Below are 17,078 nucleotides of genomic sequence, written 5' to 3' on the forward strand. Positions count from 1 at the left end.
TGGTAAATATATTTTCATGTAAAAATGTCAGTATGATTATTGTGATTATTGCATGATATATTAGCTGTATTAACAATCAAATAAAGCATCTCTTGGATAAACTATAAAAATTGTCAGATATAAAAAGTGAACTTAAACTTGCTGCTCCCTAGTGTCTTCTTCTTAATATTTGCCTGAATATTACAAATCAAAGAATATGTGAATATCCTCAAATATACTTTCAAATGTCAAGTTAACATTCATGGAAGAAGACATTTGCAGAGAATATTTTGAGATAGTCAAGCTAAATAATTGCCCATCAACTACAATTTATTATTAAAAAGCTAATGAATCTTCTGGTGCCAGGGCAAAAGGAAATATTTGATTCTCTAAAGTTTTAATTAAAAATTGTCCACAACTTTAAATATGCAGCTTTCTGGTGTACAACCTAACAATAGTAATAAAAATAATTTCCTCAATAAAGCTAGTGACTGAGCTGTCAAAGATAAGGTAATTGGCGCTAAAATTAAAAAAAAATGTGTCTACTTTACTATAAATGAATTGCATCATATATACCTTAATGCTACCCTGAAAAATGTAAGATAGAAGTAGAAAAATGTCAATTTAAATTATTTTGGAACTTTTCTATTTATGTATTTACGTAGGTTTTATATTTATGATCATTCTCAATTTTTCTTTTTACTTCCTTCATTTGTTTGCATAAAACAAAACAAATACTGAGTATCATCAACCCATATGGGAGCCTTGGCAGTTTTAGTAGCAAAAAGATACCAATGAAAAACCAGTGAAAAGCACAGTGGAAAGAAGAATATCATAGAGGGAAAATAATGGAATAAAAAAATTATTAAAAGAAAAATAAGAGAAAATTTGACATAAAAATGGTATAAATGAAAAAAGAATAAATGAGGGACACCTTTGTAGTTTGTTGGTTAAGCATCCAACTTTTGATCTTGCCTTGTCATTGAGGTCAATCCCCACATTGGGCTCCACACTGGGCATAGAGCCTGCTTAAGATTCTCTCCCACCCTCTCTGTCCCTCACCCCCACTTGATCTCACTTTTGTTCTCTTTCTCTAAAAAATTATAGTTAGTCCCACATATATAAATAATTTCATTGGAAATGAATGGGCACTCTGAAGAAAAATAATCCCAGATGAAATAATTAAACTGGAAAATAATGAAGGATTCCAAAAAATGGTAAATATGTAATATAAAAAGACTACGTAGACAAATAAAAGTGACAAAATCAACAATGTCTCATGGGGTTTATAATATACAAAGAAGAAAAACATGTAATAACAGTAGTATAAAATGCAGTGAATGGAATTTAAATGTTGTAAGTTCCTTGCATTGTTCATTAAAAGTAATTATTTAAGGTAGGCCATAAGTTAAGCCTGCATATTGTCATCTCTAGATTGACCACTAAAACCAGTATTTAAAAAGTTATATAGCTAAAAATCTAATAAAGAAGGTAAAATGGAGTAAATTAAAATAATTGATCAAAAAAAGGAAGGCAAAAAGAATGGACTAAGAGCAGATGGGACATTTACAAAAAGATAGCAAAATGACAGATATAACAATTGCACTGAACATAAATGAGTTCAACACAAATTGTGTGACTGGCTTTTAAAAATAGCAACTACAGTTTTTTGAGTATAGATTCTTTGCCTCTTTGGTTAGATTTATTCCTAGGTATCATGGTTTGAGGTGCAATTATAAATGGGATCAACTCCTTAATTTCTATTTCTTCTGTCTTGTTGGTGTATAGAAATGCAACTGATTTTTGTGCATTGATTTTTATATCCTGCCACTTCACTGAATTCCTGTATGAGTTCTAACAGTTTTGGAGTAGAGTCTTTTGGTTTTTCACATAAAGTATCATATCATCTACAGAGTGAGAGTTTGACTTTTTCTTTGCCAATTCAAATGTGTTTTATTTCTTTTCGTTGTCTAATTGCTGAGACTAGGACTTCTAGTGCTATGTTGAATAGCAGTGGTAATAATGGACAGCCCTGCTGTGCTCCTGATATTAAGGGAAACCCTCTCAGTTTTTCCCCATTGAGAATATTTGCTATGTGTTTTTCGTAGATGGCTTTTATGCTATTGAGGTATGTACCCTCTATCCCTTCACTGTGAAGAATTTTGATCAAGAAATGATGTTGTACTTTGTCAAATGCTTTTTCAGTATGTATTGTTCTTTTATTGATGTATTGTATGAACTTGTTGATTTACGGGTGTCGAACCAACCTTGTAGCCCTGGAATAAATCCCACTTGGTCATGGTGAATAATCCCTTTAATGTACTGTTGGAATCTATTGGCTAGTATTTTGTTGAGAATTTTTGCATCCCTGTTCATCATCATCCATAATTCTCCTTTTTGATGGGGTCCTTGTCTAGTTTTGAGATCAAGGTAATGCCAACTTCATAAAGTGAGTTTGGAAGTTCTCCTTCTGTCTCTATTTCTTGGAACAATTTCAGGAGAAGAGGTATTAATTATTCTTTAAACGTTTGGTAGAATTCCTCTGGGAAACCGTCTGGCCCTGGGTTCTTCTTTGTTGGGAGATATTTGATGACTGCTTCAATCTCCTTACTGGATGTGGGTGTGTTCAGGTTTTGTCTTTCTTCCTGGTTCAGTTTGGTGGTTTATACATCTCTAGGAATGCATCCATTTCTTCCAGATTGTCAAATTTGCTGGTGTATAGTTGCTCATGATATGTTCTTATAATTGTTTGTATTTCTTTGGTGTTGGTTGTGATTTCTCTTTCATTCATGTTTTTTAATTAATTTTGGTCAAAGAAATTGAGGAAGGCACAAAAAAATGGAAAAATGTTGCATGCTCATTGATTGGAAGAACAAATATTGTGAAAATGTCTATGCTACCTAAAGCAATCTACACATTTAATGCAATGCTTATCAAAATAATATCACGTATTTTTCAAATAAATGGAACAAATAATCTTAAAATTTATATGGAACCAGAAAAGACCCCAAATAGTCACAGGAGTGTTGAAAAAGAAAACCAAAGTTGACAGTGTTGGGTCCCCAATGTTGGGTCGCCCAATAATGGGTCCATGATTAAAGGAGCAAGACTGATACAAAGCGAAGGTTGAGCAAAGCTTTATTTCATGCCAAGCATCAAGAATCAAACTGAACGTTCGGGGCCATGCCTCTTACAGAGAGGGTGACCTCTCTCTCCTTCACAGACTAGCTTTTAAGGGCAAAGGCCATGTGGTTGGGCCTGGCCACGCACAGGTGGCCAATGAAATTATAACACACAGAGAAAGCTGCACAGTCATGTTAGGTCACACATAAGTGAGCAATTGAATTACAATTTACCCTAGTAGATATTTTAACCAGCCCATCACCTTGGTCAGAATTGGCACCCAAAAGGTGCCCAAAGGGAGGGGCCCATACTCCTTGGTAACTAGGGAGAGAGTATGCCCCCCCCCCCCACTGATCGGATGTCTCCACCTGGCCTGACCCACCCTTGTATTTGGGCTTTGTTACCTGGGACTGGTTTCCGGGACTTGTTTTTAAGTAAGTTCCCCCGTGGGGGGGTGAGTGGCAGGGTCAATTTAAGTTTTACTGCATAAACAACAAAATGGCAGTTCAACCGGGGTGGGGCCGCTCTGGCTGAATAGGCCCTTACGAAAGCATCACAATTCCAGACTTCAAGCTCTATTACAGGACTGTAATCATCAACACAGTATGGCACTGGCACAAAAACAGAGACATAGATCAAGGGAACAGAATAGAGAACCCAGAAATGGACCCTCAACTCTATGGTCAACTAATCTTCGACAGAGAAGGAAATACTGTCCAATGAAAAAAAAGACTGTCTTTTCAACTAATGATTTTGGGACAATTGGACAGCCACATGGAGAAGAATGAAACTGGACCATTTCCTTACACTAAACACAAAAATTGACTCACAATGGATGAAAGACCTCAATGTGAGACAGGAATCCATCCAAATCCTTGAGGAGAACACAGGCAGCATCCTCTTCAACCTCAACTGCAGCAACTTCTTCCTAGAAACATCACCAAAGGCAAGGAAAGCAAGGACAAAAATGAACTATTGGGACTTCATCAAGATAAAAAGCTTTTGCACAGCAAAGGAAACAGTCAATAAAACTAAAAGACAACCAAAAGAATGAGATAATATATTTGCAAATGGCATATCAGATAAAGATCTGGTGTCCACAGTCTATCAAGAACTTATCAAATTCAACTCCCAAAGAACAGATAATCCAATCAAGAAATGGACAGAAGGCATGAACAGACACTTCTGCAAAGAAGACATCCAAATGGCCAGCAGACACATGAAAAAGTGCTCAATAGCACTCAGCATCAGGGAAATACAGATCAAAACTACAATGAGATACCACCTCACACCAGTCAGAATGATTAAAATTAACAAGTCAGGGAATGACAGGTGTTGACGAGGATGTGGAGAAAGGGGAACCCTCCTACACAGTTGATGGGAATGCAAGCTGGTGCTTGCAGAACAAACATCATAACTAAAGGTGTGGGAGAGGTCACATTGATAAAGGTAAGAAGGCTGGAGATGCAGTTAAGGAGCAAAACACCTCTAGCCATCCTCAGTCATGAGGGAGCCAGTTGCACAGAGAATGGCAAAAAATAGGCTATTACAGGGTGGAGCCAACAGTGAATCCCAATTATATTTGGTTTTGAAAACAAGAGGTGCTTAAGTTTGTGAGCTCTTATAATCAGTGGAACTTAAAGCCTAGAGTTTAAGAAATCAACCAGAGGGCATAAAAAGCTGATTCCTTACCCTTAAAGAGACAGCAGGACAAACAGCCAGCAGATGTACAGCAGAGAAACAATAGTTTGAAAAACAACCAAGGCACAAGGGAGGGAGAGTGATTTATTCATATCAGAAATTGTCTGGAGACATAAGAATCACAGGGATACTCCTCCAGGAACCACAGAGCTACCCTGTGCCATTTCCTTCCCCATCCCTCAGCATGAACATGGTTACCTACAGGAACCAGCACAGAACCCACACTCCCTACTTAACTTGCTTACAGGGAGCCCCACCACCCCCATGCTTCAGTACATCTGACCTTTCCAGTAATACTTGGTTCAATCCAAGGGCTGAGGGCCCTTACCCAAGAAGATAAGTGCAAACATCACCAACATCACTTCTCCTGACCGATGTGTTTTATAGGGCCTTGGTTCTAGTGGTGGCATTGGTGGTTGGTCTCATTTCACAAACAGACCAGTGCACTACTTGTTAAAATGCACCCCACCCAGCCAGGAACCAAATGTGGCTCATAACAAGAAAACAGAGCCTCTGCAGACAACCAGACTGAAATAAAAAGAAGCCAGCACTCAACAGAAGGGCACACACAACACACAGCAGACACTCCCTCAAACATCAGGCCCTGGGAAGCAGGGAGCATTGCACTGGAGGGAACTACAGGACCTCTTCATAAGGCTCTTACCTTCTAGGGCACATGGCATAGCGATTTTCCTAACACAAAGAAACAGAAAGAGTTAACAAGATAAGGAGACAAAGGACTATGTCCCAAAGAAAGAACAGGACAAAATCACAGCAAAGAACCTAAGCAAAACAGTTATAAGAAATATCCCTGATAGGAAATTTAAACTAGTGCTCATAAAGATACTCACTGGACTGGAGAAAGAAGTGGAAGATATAAGTGAGATCATTAACAAAAAGGTAAAATAACAATCAGAGACAAAGAACACAGTAAGTGAAATTTAAAAAAAAATAATTGATGGAATAAATAACATACTAGAGAAATCAGAGGAATGAATTAATGACCTGGAAGACAGAGTAATGAAAAGTAGTGAAGCTGAACAAATAAGAGAAAAAATATGCAAAATTACAATAGACTTAGGGAAATAAGTGACTCCAGCAAGCCTAATAACGTTCACATTACAAGGATCCCAGAAGAAGAAGAGAGACTAAAAGGGCAGAAAATTTATTTGAAGAAACACTAGTGGAAAACTCCCTACACTGGGTAAGGAAACAGATATCTAGATCCAGGAGGCCCAGAGATCCCCTCAGAATTTCAACTCAAGGAGGTCCATATTAAAATGCATGTTAATTAAAATGGCAAAAAGTGAGATGGGAGAAAAGATGGTAGAGGAGGAGAAGGACCCTAGGTTTGTCTCATCCCTCGAATACAAGTAGGTAACTATCAAATCATTCTAAATATTCCAGAAATCAACCTGAAGACTGACAGAACAAACTCCACAACTAAAAAGAGAGAAGAAGCCACAGGAAGAGGGTAGGAAATGCAGAGACGTGGTTTAGGGGAGAAACAGATTGTGGGTTCTGTGGAGGGGAAGGAGCCTTGGTTGCAAAGAAAGATGAGAGAGAGAAGAGCATGCAGGGCACAAGGAGAACATTTCCCCAATGCAAGTGGCTGGAAAAATGAGAGAACCTGATTTTCCTGAGTTATTGCAACCAGAAGGACATAAAGATTAGAGTTTTAAAAAGTGAGTGGGCTTGGCTGGTATATCCCTGAATGCACTGCCCTAATCCTAGGGGAAAAAAAGCGGGTAAAGAATCCAAGGGCAGAAGGCATGGAAAGAGTAATCTGAATAATGCCTGGGGTGCACCAAGGGGAAAATATTCATTCTTCTTGAGTGTCCCTGAGAGGCACCATTCCAGAGAGGCCTCTCCAGGGACAAAGGAGCTGTCTGCACCATTTCCTTCTCCTGTACCTCAGAGCCATCAGTGGGAAGGAACTCAGCATTGACACTGCTTCACTTGCTTATAAGTCCCATACCTCTGTACCCTGTTAGGATGGCCACTCTTAGTCAAACTTCCTTCAGCCCCAGTGTGACGGACCCCTTACCCAGAAGACCAGCACAAACCCCTGCCCACACAATGTCTCCCAACAAAAGAGTTCTTCAAGGCCTCAGTTTAGTCAAAGTAGTATCAAGCAGACCAGAGCACATCTAGTTAAAACTCACCACATTCTGGCTGAGGTCCAAACACAGCCTACTGCAGGCAAAGAGAACCTCTGAAAACAAATGACCTGATGAATGGAGCAGCAAAAACACAGCAGCAGACTATATGAAGTACATGCCAAAGACACTCCTTGAAGCACCAGGGCCTGGACACTATATAACTTCTTCATAAAGCCAATACTTTCAGGAGCAGGAAACATACCAGACTTTTATAACACATAGAAGAATGTCAAGATGGAAGAATTCATCCCAAACAAAAGAACAAGATTAAGGTTGTGGCCAGAGATCTAAGCAAAATAGATATAAGTAACATGTCTGATAGAGATTTTAAAGCAACAATCATAAGGATACTTGATGGCCTTAGGAAAAGAAGGAATGACATCAAGGAAACCCTAACCACAGAGATAAAAAAGTTTAAAAAGAATCAGTCAGAAATGAAAAATGCAATACCTCAGATTAGAGACATGCTGGATGCAATGAACAGTAGGCTGGAAGAAACAGAGGAACAAATTAGTGACCTAGAAGGAAAAAAAAAAAAAAGGAAAATAAAGAAGCTGAATAAAAGAAAGAATTATTCAATGCAAGAATAGAATTGAAAAACTAGTGACTCCATGAAACATAATAACATTCATATTATAAGATTTCCCAGAAGAAGAAGAGAAAGAAAAGGGGGCAGAAAAATTAATTGTGGAAATAATAGCTGAAAACTTCCCTTAACAGAGGAAGGAAACCAACATCCAGATCTAGGAAGCACAGAGAACTCCCATCAAAATCAACAAAAGCAGGGGTGCCTGGGTGGCTCAGTTGATTAAGCATCTGACTTTAGCTCAGGTGATGATCTTAGGGTCCTGGGATTGAGCCACGCATCAGGCTCCCTGATCCATGAGAAGCCTGCTTCTCCCTCTCCCATTCTCCCTCATTGTGTTCCCTCTTTTGCTGTGTCTCTCTGTCAAATAAATAAAAATCTTTTTTAAAAATGTAAACAACAACAACAACAACAAAAGGAATCCAGCACCAAGACATATCATAGTAAATTTGCAAAATATTGTGATAAAGAAAAAAATCTTAAAAGCAACAAGGCAAAAGAAGTCCTTAACATACTAGGGAAGACCCATAAGGCTCCTGCAAATTTCTCAACAGAAACTTAGCAAGTCAGAATTTAGTGTCATGGTATATTCAAAATGCTGAATATAAAAAATCTGCACCCAATAATACTCTATCTAGCAAAGATATCATTCACAATAGAAGGAAAGATAAAGATCTTCCCAGACCAACAAAACCTAAAGGACTTCATAACCACTAAACAACCCTCCAGGAAATATTAAAATATTCCACTCTTTCAAGTGGAAAAGAAAGACCAAATGTAACAATGAATGGGAAAGAGAAAATCTCCAGCTGCAAGAACAAAACAAGTAATAAACTGGCAGCAAAAGATATCTGTCAATAATTATTCCGAATGTAAATGCATTAAATACTCCAATCAAAAGACATAGGGTGTCAGAATGGATTAAAAAAAAGAAAAACCTATCTGTATGCTACCTATAAAAGACATTTTAGAACTAAATACACCTACAGATTGAAAGGGAGGGGAAAGAGAAACATTTATCATGCAAATACATATCAAAAGAAAGCCAGAGTAGCAATACTTGTATTGGACAAATTAGACTTTAAACCAAATACTCTAAGAAGAGATGAAGAAATATATCATATCACAATAAAGGGGCCTATCCAACAAATGATATAACAGTAATAAATATTTATGCACCCAACATGGGAGTACCCAAATATGTAAAAAAATTAATAATAAGCATAAAAGACTCATTGATAATAATAAAATAATAGTAGGGGACTTTAACATCCCAATTATATCAATAGATCATCAAAACATAAAATCAACAAAGAAACAGTGGCTTTGGATAACAAATTGGACCAGAGACAGACTTAATGATATAGTCAGAATATTCCAGTCTAAAGAAGCAGACTACACATTATTTTCAAGTGCACATGAAACATTCTCCAGAATAGATCCCATAATGAGTCACAAATCAGGCCTAAACAAGTACAGAAAGACTGAGATCATACCATGCATATGTTCTGACTATAATGCTGTGAAACTACAAGAAAAAAAAAGAATTCAACCACAAGAAAATAAAAATTGGAAAGACCACAAATATGTGAAGTTAAACAACATGCTACTAAACAATGAATGGGCTAACCAGGAAATCAAAGAAGAAATAAAAAATACATAGAAGCAAATGAAAATGAAAACACAATGGTCCAAAACCTTTGGGATGCAGGAAATTTGGTTCTAAAAGAGAAGTTCATAGAAACACAGGTCTACCTCAAGAAGCAAGAAAAATCTCAAATAAATAACCTAGCCTTACACCTAAAGGAGCTAGAAAAGGAGAAGCAATGAAAGTTGAAAGCCAACAGAAGAAGGGAAATGATAAAGATTAGAGCAGAAATAAATGATATAGAAACTAAACAAACAAACAAAAAAACACAGGTCAATGAAACCAGGAGTTGGTTTTTTGAAAGAATTAGTAAAATTGATAAATCCTTAGCCAGACTTACCAAAAAGAAAAGATAATGGACCCAAGTAAATAAAATCACAAATGAGAGAGTGGAAATAACAACCAACACCAGAGAAATATGGGTAATGGTAAGAAAATATTATGAAAAACTACATGCAAACAAATTGAACAACCTAGAAGAAATGAACAAATTCCTAGAAACATATAAACTACCAAAAGTGAGTCAGGAACAAATAAAAAAAACTTAAATGAAAACATTGATACCAGCAAAGAAATTAAATCAGTAATCCAAAAACCCCCAACAAAGAAAAGCCCAGGGTTGGCTTCATAGAGGAATTCTAACCAAACATTTAAAGAAGAGTTAATAGCTATTCTTCTCAAACTATCCTTAAAAAAATAGAAAAGGAAGGAAAACTTCTAAATTCATTCTATAAGGCCAGTATTAACCTGATACTCAAACCAGATAAAGACTCAATTAAAAAAAAGAACTACAGGCTTATTCCTGATGAACATGGATGCCAAAAAAAATAGTAACAATAATTAATAGCAAATGAATCCAACAATACATTAAAGGAATCTTTCAGTGAGATCAAGTAATATTTATTCCTGGGCTGCAAAGGAGGTTCAATACTCACAAATCAATCAATGTGATATACCACACTAATAAAAGAAAGGACAAGAACCATATGAATATTTAAATAATGAACAAAAAACATTTGACAAAGTATAGCATCCATTCATGATAAAAACCATCAACAATGTAAGTTTAGAGAGAATAACCTCAACATCATAAAGGCCTATATGAAAACCCCAGCAGTAATATCACCTTCAATAAAGAAAAACTGTGAGCTTTTTCTCTACAGTTAAGAACAAGACAGTGATGTCCGCTCTCACCATTGTTATTTAACATAGCACTAGATGTCCTAGCCACAGAAATCAGACAACAAAAATAAATAAAAGGCAAACAAATCAGAAGGAATAAATAAAACTTTCCCTACTTGCAGATGGCATTATACTCTACATAGAAAACCTGAAAGCCTCCACCAAAAATTGATAGAATAAAGTTGCAGGATACAAAATCAACATACAGAAGTTTGTTGCATTTCTATACAACAATAAAGCAGCAGAAAGAGAAATTAAGAAATCAATCTCATTTACAATTGTACTAAAAACCATAGGATACCTAGGAATAAACCTAACCAAAGAAGTAAAAGATCTGTATGCTGAAAACTACAGAATACTTATGAAAGAAATTGAAGAGGACATAAAGAAATGGAAAAATATTCCACGTTCATGGATTGGAACAAAAAACATTGTTAAGATGTTTATACTACCCAATGGCATCTACACATTTAATGTAATCCTTATCAAAACACCAGCAACATTTTTCACAGAAATAGAACAAACTGAATACTAGTATGGAATCACAAAAGACCCCAAATGGCCAAATCAATCTTGAAAAGAAAAAGCAGATGTAGAAGCACTATAATTCAGGACTTCAAGTTATAATATACGACACATAGATCATTGGAACAGAATAGAAATGAATCCACAACTATACAGTCATTTAATCTTCAACAAAGCAGGGAAGGATATCCAATGGAGGGAAAAACAGGGTCTTCAACAAATGGTGTTGGGAAAACTGGATAGCAATATGCAAAAGAGTGAAACTAGACCACTTTCTTACACCATTTACAAAAACAAATTAAAAATGGGTTAAAGATATTCCGTGTCCTAAATAAGAGACATGAAACCATTAGAATTCTAGAGGAGAACACAGGTAGTAACATCTTTGGTATCAGCCATAGCAACTTATTACTAGACATGTCTTCTGAAACAAGGGAAAAAAAGCAAAAATAAACTGTTGGGACTACAACAAAATAAAAGGCTTCTGCTGCTAATTGAACAAAGTACTTAAAAATTTTAAAAAAAGTGTATGATGAAAAAAATTTAAAAAATAAAAAGCTGCCATTACTGAACACTACATCTGAAACTAATTATGTACTATATATTGGTTAAATGAATTTAAATAAAAATAAATAAATAAAAAGCTTCTGTACAGCAAAAGAAATAATCAACAAAACTAAAAGGCAACCTTTGGAATGGGAGAAGATATTTACAAATGACTAATCTGATAAAGGATTAATATCCAAACTACATAAAGACATTATAAAACTTATAAAACCTTATAAAACTTATATATAAAATGACCTTATAAAACCCCCAAAGAGAATAATCCAATTAAAAGTGGGAAGAAGGTATGAATAGACATCTTTCCAAGGAAGACATCCAGATGGCCAACAGATACATGAAAAGATGCTCAATATCACTCATCAGGGAAATACAAATCAAAACTATAATGAGATACCACTTCATACCTGTCAGAATCCTAAAGCCAACCACACAAGAAACAACAGATGTTTTTGAGGATGTGAAGAAAGGGGATCCCTCCTGAACTGTTGGTGGGAATGCAAACTGGTGCAGCCACTGTGGGAAATAGTATGGATGTTCCTTCAGAAAGTTAAAGGTAGGGGAGCCTGGGTGGCTCAGTGAGTTAAAGCCTCTGCCTTAGGCTCGGGTCATGATCCCAGAGTCCTGGGATCGAGCCCCACATCGGGCTCTCTGCTCAGCAGGGAGCCTGCTTCCCCCTCTCTCTGCCTGCCTCTCTGCCTACTTGTGATCTCTATCTGTCAAATAAATAAATAAAATCTTAAAAAAGAGAAAGTTAACGGTAGAACTACCCTATCATCCAACAATTGCTCTACTACTTATCCAAAGAATACAAAAATAATAATCTGAAGGAACACATGCACCTTGATGTTTTTAGCAGCATGTCCTTCAATAGATTGAGTACCATTTAAGCAAGGAATTCTAGGGTCTTTACTAACTTGAACAGTCTAGAAGGAGACGGCACATATTCCAGGTAAACACACAGTTGGCTCTGCAAATTCTGCAGATCTGATCTCTCATCCCATGGAAACAGGTGCAGCTACAATAGGGCTAGGACAGGGTCCTGAATCGGGGGCAGAAGGTTTCTTTTATTTAGGTCTAAAGGTGATACTGGCATTACCACCAACAATTTTTAGCCATATCCTCAACTTAAAATCTATCTAAACTTTTATAAAATATGACTTCTCCCAAATAGAAATTAGAAAACCTCTTCAATGCTTTCTTGGTGTCCTAAGCTACTCCCTATTATAGCATTTATGTTCTCTTGTAATTTGTGTTTTCTTACCCTATATACCTTTGGGGCAGATGTGTTATTTATCTTTGTATTCTGAGGGCTAACATAAGGCAAAAAAAGAAGAATTATTTGTTCATGAAAAATTGTCAACTATACATAAAAACAATTTTTTCATGCAATTCAAAGAACAAGATGGCTAGGTAACAACTTGGTTTTACTAGCTTCAAAGTCTTTCTCCCTAAGTAGGAGAGAAATTGACAATTTTTTACTACTTCACACCATCAATTCTAATATTCAAAGCTTGTTGCAAAATAAGTCTGTGTTTTGAGGGGAAAATGATCATCATTGTTTTTCTCTGGTTGGAGAATTAGAAGAAAGTCTGAGTTCTGAAAGGGGTAATATAATCACAGTTCTTAAGACTTTTTACTTTAGTTGTTAATTTTAAATTGTGTTTTTCTATGTAAGGCACATAGGGAGGCATTGCCCTGATAGGTGCAATATAAATAAATATTTTTAAAATATGGGTTTTTTAAAAGATTTTATTTATTTGACAGAGGGAGATCACAAGTAGGCACAGAGAGAGAGAGAATGGAGAGAGAGAGAGAGAGAGAGAGAGAGGAGGAAGCAGGCTCCCCGCCGAGCAGAGAGCCCATGTGGGACTTGACCCCAGAACTCTGAGATCATGACCTGAGCCAAAGGCAGAGGCTTAACCCACCAAGCCACCCAGGCGCCCTAAAATATGGTTCTTGAGCCTGATAATGATTTCTACTATTTAATTGTTCTTGTATTATTTTATATTATTTTGTTGTTCTCATTGTTTCCATTAGTGATTATCTTCAAGGCAATTTAAAAGCTCTTCTTCAAACCTGCTGATTAAAAATTAATTTTAGATTTTCCTGGAAAGTAGGGTAGGTACCTCCTAAGGAATAACAGTAGGCTTTCACTTTAATCACCTGTGAACACTTCCTGAGCCTCCACGTGGAACTTTATGAAGAATTACAAGTCCTGGCAGTGACATTCCCATGGGAAGAGAAGGGGATGAAACCACGCATGCCAAGTTAAGTCTTGGCTGGAGCTAAGACATTATCATTTGGAATCAATGGCATAGCATGAAGGAGAAAAAGTGTCTGATAAGCAAGTTCCCATTTGTCCAGAATCATTGTCAGCAAAAAGTACATAAAATTCCAATTGAATAAATTGAAATCATCTTGCAGATGTAATGTTTCTGTAGGTCCTTTCTTTTTTTGAAAAGTGTCAAAAATATACCTGGCCTTTACTGATTAAGCAAGTACCTCCACAGACAGAAAAAGCATCTACTTTATGCCCTATAAAATATAAAATATAAAATGTGTTTTCATTTATTTTGAAAAATAATTCCTTTCTCCTTAATTGGTAAAGAAAATTCAGCATTGATTCTTTTTTATTGAACACCCTGAATTGAAAGTGAGCCCAACATTCTACAATGACAATATGTAATCTCAAATGGTTGTTAAGTGTAAAGGATAATTGTAACTTCATAAAAATAATTATTTACTAATTGTATACTAAGAGATTATAGAAATGTTTATTAAAAGGAAAGGATTTCTGGGGTGCCTGGCTGGCTCAGTTGGTTGGACATCTCCCTTCAGCCCAGGTCATGATCCCAGGGTTCTGGGATCAAGCCCTGCCTTAGGATCCCTGCTCAGTGGGGAGTCTGCTTCTCCCTTCTCCTTTTCCCTCTACTTCTACCCTCAGCTCATGCTCTCTCTCTCTCTCTCTCTCTCATCTCTATCTCTAAAATAAATAAATAAAATATTTTAAAAGGAAACAATTTCTACATCTTTCTTTTCCTTGTTATATCACTCTTTCTTTAGGTAAAACATCTGTCACTAAGAAAATATGTAATTTCCTTAGTATCAAGTTAGGCCCTCCACATGATTGCTAGACACTCTTTGAAATCTGGTTGTAATAATAATAATAATAAACCTTCCTTAATAATGGAAAAAAAGTGATCTTTAAGAGAACAGAACCATGTTGGCACATTTATTTGTTTAAAAAAATACAAGATTCAAAGAAGTAGATTTGGCTTTTTGTTCTACATCTGACAACACATAGCTATGTGTCCCTGAAAAAAGTCACTTACTATTTCTCAGTTCCTCTCTCTTTGAAACCTTGGTAATACAAAATTGGCCTTCCTAATTTATAGTGTAGTTATGAGGAGACATTAACTAAAATTATTATTTTTTGCTTTAAATACAAGAAAACACTATGCAAATCTGAAGAAACAGTAAAATATAAAGAATGACACACTGAATCAAACCAAAAACCTCTGTGTTAATTCTATATGGTACAAAAAAAAAGATATTCTTTTCCTATACAACTGATAAGAATATGAACACCTTATTTCCTACATATCATTATTTTTCCATTACTAGCCTACTATGGATCTGTCATCCAATATTCTTCCTATAACACTTTGAATTTATTCCCTTTCTTTTTCCCCTTCTTCCTTCTATTCTTTTCCTATTCTTATAGCCCTTCCTTCCAACATTTAATGAGGACCCATAATTGTTCTAGGTGATAGAAAAATACAGAGGGGATATAATTGAATGCTAGAAAACTTAAAGACAATGAAAAATGTTATAATAGGATGCGACAAATATTGCCACTTAAGTGAGTCTAGAGGTATTAGAAGAGGACTGATAAAAGATAAAGCTCAAGAATTAGGGAGGGGCAGATCATGAAGGGCCTTAGTATGCTCTTTAGGGGTTTTTATTTTACTCCATAGGTAATATAGATCTAGTGAATAATTATAACTAAGGGCAAAAGATAATATTTTTGAACATTTTAATTCTGTCAACTGTGAGGAGAAAGATAAGGTAGGGAAAACTATTTGGTAGGAAAATCAATTTTGAGAGTGTTTCAAGAATTTGACTGATGTATTATAAAAAGTGTGAACTCAGATTGCTGCAATGGAGATGATAGAAAAGGGGACAGAATTGAGGTATATAGAAGAACAGAGGGACTGTTGGACCATACCTAGAATATGAGAAAGAGGGAGAATTTGAGGGTGACTACAAGAGATGATGCAGTTTTGGGAGACAATGAATATCAGGTTTTTTTTAAAGATTTTATTTACTTATTTGACAGAGAGAAATCACAAGTAGGCAGAGAGGCAGGCAGAGAGAGAGGGGGAAGCAGGCTCCCTGCCGAGCAGAGAGCCCAATGCGGGGATTGATCCCAGGACCCTGAGATCATGACCTGAGCTGAAGGCAGAGGCTTAACCCAATGAGCCACCCAGGCGCCCCAACAGATATCAGTTTTAGACATGTTAAATTTGACTTGTCTCTGAGACATTCATAAGGAGAGAAACATAGGAAGATAGTACCTCAGTGTTTTCAGATAGGTTGTTTTCTCCCCCTGAACATTTTTAATTCTTAATCTCTTAGTCTGGCTAATGCTTAGTTATCTTTGAGGTCTTGCCTTAAATATTATTGCTTAGGGAGGTTAAGTACCCTTCCCGATTTATTTGTTCTCACAGCATTCTCTAATTTTCATTCCTAGAATCCCTAATTTTAAATTTACATTTATCTGTGCCAATATTTAATATTCATTTCTCCCAGTAGACAGTGGAATCCATGAGGGCAAGAATAATGCATATGTATTCTTTTCTGCTGCATCCCCAATGCATAGAAGAGTGCATGATGCAGATAAATGATTCTTTTTTTAAAAGATTTTATTTATTTATTTGACAGACAGAAATCACAAGTGTGCAGAGAGGCAGGCAGAGAGAGAGAGGAAGAAGCAGGCTCCCTGCTGAGCAGAGAGCCTGGTGCAGGGCTCGATCCCAGGACCCTGGGATCATGACCTGAGCCGAAGACAGAGGCTTTAACCCACTGAGCCTCCCAGGTGCCCCAGATAAATGATTCTTAAATGAATAAATTTGACTTAGATTTTAGGGATGAGCTCTGCCTAAAGATGCAGTTTTATAGGGTAACAACATAATTGCTGATAGGAGGTCAAAAAAACAAAGCCATGACAGTAGATGGAATTGCCTAAATACAATGCATAGAATGGGACAAGTGCAAGGGATGAAAGAAATTAGAAAATTAAATCCAATGAGGTAGGATCATTGACTTGTTCACCTTTGTATCTTCAGAGCTTACAATGGGGTCTGAGATATGAAGATCATGCATATATTTGTTGAATGAATGAATGAAACGTTTAAACATCTATATTTGTAATAATTAATAAATAATATAATAATATTATAAATTATTATTATGAATCTAAACATCTATATTTAGAGGGCTGCAAATTATACATATGAGAAGATAATTACAATGCTTCTCTTATATCTTCTCTTATATCTCCTCTTTCTGTGCAAAAATTCCCTGGTTCCCTCTACTATCTCTG

Source organism: Lutra lutra, chromosome X, assembly GCF_902655055.1.
Source record: "Lutra lutra chromosome X, mLutLut1.2, whole genome shotgun sequence".
Lineage (NCBI taxonomy): Eukaryota > Metazoa > Chordata > Mammalia > Carnivora > Mustelidae > Lutra > Lutra lutra.